General features: G+C 30.9%; 1 non-coding gene across 1 annotated transcript; it reads right to left on the bottom strand.

The window, feature by feature from the left end:
* Window positions 1-3,407: 3,407 nt before the first annotated feature.
* Window positions 3,408-3,514, bottom strand: LOC139856604 (small nucleolar RNA R71). The gene has a single exon (XR_011762075.1). It is a non-coding gene; the product is annotated as a small nucleolar RNA R71 (small nucleolar RNA).
* Between the last annotated feature and the right edge of the window lie 1,931 nt (window positions 3,515-5,445).

Raw genomic sequence — 5,445 nt, 5'->3', positions numbered from 1 at the left:
TGTAAACTAATTAATCAAAATCATTTATCTTGTGAGTTTACTTAGTGTAATGTATGTCCTAGTATTGTCTTAGGATCATCATTGCAAAGCGTATAAGTCTTGTAACTTCAATTAGTAGAAGCATATGCTAGCTTAGTGATTGATAATGCTAAAAACGAACATATATTTCATAGCATTATCCCTCAAGAAAGACAAGCTTTTAGTTACAATTGTTCTATTTACAAGTGATATTCGTTTAAATAATAAAAGGTGAAGACAAAAGACAGATTCGACGAATTGAAGACGCAAACGACCAAAAAGCTCAAAAGTACAAAGTACAATCCAAGAGGTTCAAATTATTGGTGAGAAACCTCTCAAAATTACAAGAGTACAAGCCGCAAAACACAAAATACAAGATATTAAATTGTACGCAAAGACGTTCAAAAATCCGGAACCGGGACCAAAGTCAACTCTCAACGCGCAACGCAACGGAGCTAAAATTACAAGTCAACTATGCACATGAATATAATATAATATTTAAATAATTATATAAATTATTTATATATTATATTATTATTAAATAACGTCGACAAACAAGAAAACAAAAGTATGTGCCTGGATCCAGCTGGCCATGCGATCGCATGGCCTGGAAGTGCAAAAACCATGCGGTCGCATGGTTTTTGCTCTGTAGCACGAGACAATCCTATAAATATCGCGTGTTTTGGCCGAATTTATATAAATTTTTCTATTTCCTAATTTATATACATGATATATGTATCAAATATCACTCCAAATATTAATCTCAATTTGTAATTTTAATTTTAAGTTAGTGATAATAATAAGGTTGGGTTAGTCGAGTGTTTTAAGGTTTTGTAAGTCGGAACTCTGTCCGTGTACCACTACGCTATTAATACCCACTGTAAGTTATGTTTATATTATTTTCATTAATGTCTCATAGCTAAGTTATTATTATGCTTATTTAAACCGAAGTAATCATGATGTTGGGCTAAAATATTAAAGACGGGGTAATTGGGTTTTGTACCATAATTGGGGTTTGGACAAAAGAACGACACTTGTGAAAATTAGACTATGGGCTATTAATGGGCTTTATATTTGTTTAATTAAATGATAGTTTGTTAATTTAATATAAAGATTTACAATTATATATATATATATATATATATATATATATATATATATATATATATATATATATATATATATATATATATATATATTATATATATATATATATTTATTTATTTATTTATTTACAAATATAGTTTTAAAAATATAGCGTTTAACTTGGCTAAGATCCTTGTGGAACGAACCGGACTTACTAAAAACTACACTACTGTACGATTAGGTACACTGCCTATAAGTGTTGTAGCAAGGTTTAGGTATATCCACTCTATAAATAAATAAATAACTTGTGTAAAATTGTATCGTATTTAATAATATTTCCTAGTAAAATATAAACTATTTCATATACACCTCTACGCACATCAAGTATTTTTGGCGCCGCTGCCGGGGAACAAACAACGCCGGAAGCGAAACGCTATATAAAAAAAAGATTTTTAATTTACTTTTGTAAAAATACGCTTTTGTAAAAATACGTTTTAAATATTAAAAATATAAAAATATAAAAAGAAAAACGAAATATATATATTTTTAAGAGTTGTTCAAAATATATAAATTATAAAGTATTTTTATTTCTATTTTAGTTTTTAAAATATAAGTTTTATTTAAGTTATATAAATATTTTATAAAAATATAAAACAGAAAATATATATATATATATATATATATATATATATATATATATATATATATATATATATATATATATATATATATATATAAGTAATCGGGCTATACTGTAGCAGCTCAAATAATCTGGCCCAATTTTTTAATTCATGCGACCGCATGGAATTAACAAGGAAACCTCATGCGATCGCATGAGGTAACCTGACACGCCCTACTGAACCTGGTACAGCAATAATTACGGAGTATTAATTATTATTATTATTATTAAACCCTAATTAGGGTTATATTTTATATTAATTAGTTTAGTTTATTTATTATTTATATTTTAAGTTAAAATTAGTTTGATTAAATATTTAAACTTATTAGTTTTATAAAATAAATAATATAAAAATAATATTTTTATAAAAATTATACTTTTTACAACTTTAAGTTTATTTTTATATTTTGGAACTTTTTATTATTTAGTACGTAATTTGTATTTTTCGTTCGTATTTAGTTTTAAGTCATAATTTTTTCTAGATTTTTAGACTTCGCCGTAAAATCCCTTAAGTGCTTTTTCTTTAGACTAAGATTTAGATGCTTTAGAATTTTGCGGCGCCGTTCTAAGATTTTAGTACTTTTTAAGTTATTGCCGTTTTGGATATAGAATTCCTTTTAAGCTTTAATATTTTTAGACGCAACTTTGAATTCTTAGTTTTTAGACTTTTAAGTTTTGACATGCTACGTTCTTTTTATTATTTTTCGACCTTTTATTTTTCAACGTTTTTCGACGCGCTCTTTTTCTTTCTTATTTCTCGACGCTCTAGTTTTTAGGACATAGAATTTTCTATTTCTTCTCTAAAATTTCTTTAAATTTCAACGAAAATTTATTTTAAGCGGTTAAATTGATAGACATCCAAAAGTCTATTAATTTTATAACTTATATAATTTTTATCTTTTAAAACTAATAGGATATTCAGTGAATGCACCGAGCAAAACGTTCACCACCTTTTATACGTTCACCACCTGTAACTCGATCAAGACATCTAGCAAATATTGCTGTCATTGAATTTTTAGAATCATCTTCTAGTCGACCAAATACTTCAATTCAAATTTCTGATAATCCATTTTTTGAACCCGACCTCACAATTGAGAATCCGGAGGATATTCAGGGACAATTCAGAGATCCTGATCCATTAATCTTTCCTCCGGAACCACCAATCATTCAAACGGAGATTGACGAGGAACAGCCCATTAAATCAGAATCCTCTAGTGATTTAGATTCAACAAATTCAATCATGGAAAATCTGGAACCTCTAAGTATGGAAGACCGAATGCGAGCTAAACGCACTGGTCAAGGTCATGCCATTACTCAACCAGACATTAATGCACCAAATTTTGAAATCAAAGGCCAAATCATACATATGGTTACTAATCAATGCCAATTCGGTGGTACACCAAAAGAAGATCCAAACGAACATCTTCGAACCTTTAATAGAATTTGTACTTTATTTAAAATCCGAGAAATTGAAGATGAAACGATCTATCTTATGTTGTTCCCTTGGACTTTAATTGGGGAAGCTAAAGATTGGTTAGAATCGTTACCTGAAGGGGCGATTGATACATGGGATGTTTTAGTTGAAAAATTTCTTAAACAATTCTTTCCGGCATCTAAAGCCGTAAGACTTCAAGGAGAAATTGTTACATTCACACAGAAACCAAATGAAACTCTATATGAAGCATGGGCAAGATTTGAAAAGTTATTAAGAGGATGTTCGCAACATGGTTTAGACACTTATCAAATAGTACAAATATTCTACCAAGGATGCGACATCACTACAAGAAAAGACATTGATATAGCAGCTGGTGGTTCCATTATGAAGAAAACCGCAACTGAAGCTTACAAAATTATTGATAACACTGCTTCCCACTCACATGAGTGGCACCAAGAAAAAGATATCGTTAGATCATCTAAAGCAGCTAGAGCTGATTCTAGCCATGACTTTGATTCCATTTTCGCAAAGATAGATGCTGTCGAAAGACGAATGGAAAAGATGACTAAGGATATTCACTCAATACGAATTAGTTGTGAGCAGTGTGGAGGACCACATTTGACAAAAGATTGTCTCAGTATTGAACAAACAATGGAACAAAGAGAGAATGTTTCATACATGAACCAAAGGCCTGGAAATAATTATCAGAATAATTATCAACCGCCAAGACCAATCTACAATCAAAATCAGAATTATAACCGAAATATTCTATACAATAACCAACAAGGTCCTAGCAATCAGCAAAGACCTGGTTATATCAAACCACCACAAACTGATGATAAAAAGCCAAATTTAGAAGACATGATGTCAAAGCTAGTTGAATCTCAAACGCAGTTTTTCACATCTCAGAAACAAACCAATGAACAAAATGCTCAAGCATTTAGAAATCAACAAGCTTCTATTCAAAATTTGGAACAAGAAGTAAGCAACCTAGCAAGGTTGATAGGTGAAAGAAAACCAGGAAGTTTACATAGCAATACAAATGCTAACCCCCGGAATGAAACAGCTAAAGCTATTACCACAAGAAGTGGTATTACACTTAAACCGCCAGAAATGCCAATAATTTCCGATAACTCTATTCCTACTTCACAGGAACCACAACCTGAAAAAGAGAAGGAAACTGAACCGGTAGTTGATAAGGTTAATGAAGATAACACAATTAAGACAAAACCTTATGTTAAACCATATCAACCACCACTTCCATACCCGAGTAAATTGAGAAAAGAAAGACTTGAAGTCGAGCAATCCAAATTCTTGGATATGTTTAAACAGATAAATGTCAATCTTCCTTTCATTGATGTAATTTCAGGAATGCCAAGATATGCTAAATTTCTGAAAGATCTAATCACAAATAGAAGGAAAATGGAAGAACTCTCGGCTGTCACAATGAATGCTAATTGTTCTGCAGTGTTGTTGAATAAGATACCAGAAAAACTATCAGATCCAGGAAGTTTCACAATTCCATGTTTTCTGGGTAGTCTTAGTTCAATAGAAGCATTGGCAGACTTAGGTGCTAGTATAAATTTAATGACGTATTCATTATACGCTAAACTAGACCTTGGAGATTTAAAACCAGCACGAATAAGTATACAACTAGCCGATCAATCAGTAAAATATCCTAGAGGGATAATGGAAAACATGCCAGTTAAAGTTGGTAATCTAGTATTCCCAGTAGACTTTGTTATTCTAGACATGGAAGAAGATTCTCGAGTTCCTCTTATATTAGGAAGACCATTCTTAAACACGGCTAAAGCAATAATAGACGTGTTTGGTAAGAAATTGACCCTAAGTATAGAGGATGAGAGTGTTACCTTTTCTATTGATAAAGCAATGCAACAACCGCAATCTGCAGATGATACATGTTATTATGTTCAAACTATAGATCCACATGCAGAATTGTTACGAGAATTTCCTGAATTACAAGGAACAGGAGAATGTTCTTTAGGAGAAGGAGATGAACCAATTGATGAAGCTGAAATGTTAGCTACACTTATGACTAATGGATATGAACCAACAACAGAAGAAATTCAAATGCTAAAAGAAGAAGACAGATATCGATACAAATCATCGATAGAAGAACCACCGACATTAGAATTAAAGCCACTTCCAAACCATTTGGAATACGCTTATTTACATGGTGAATCTGAATTACCTGTAATAATATCAT

This window comes from Rutidosis leptorrhynchoides, chromosome 6, assembly GCF_046630445.1.
Source record: "Rutidosis leptorrhynchoides isolate AG116_Rl617_1_P2 chromosome 6, CSIRO_AGI_Rlap_v1, whole genome shotgun sequence".
Lineage (NCBI taxonomy): Eukaryota > Viridiplantae > Streptophyta > Magnoliopsida > Asterales > Asteraceae > Rutidosis > Rutidosis leptorrhynchoides.
The sequence above is the reverse complement of the archived record's forward strand: the minus strand, read 5'-3'. Positions and strand labels throughout refer to the sequence as shown.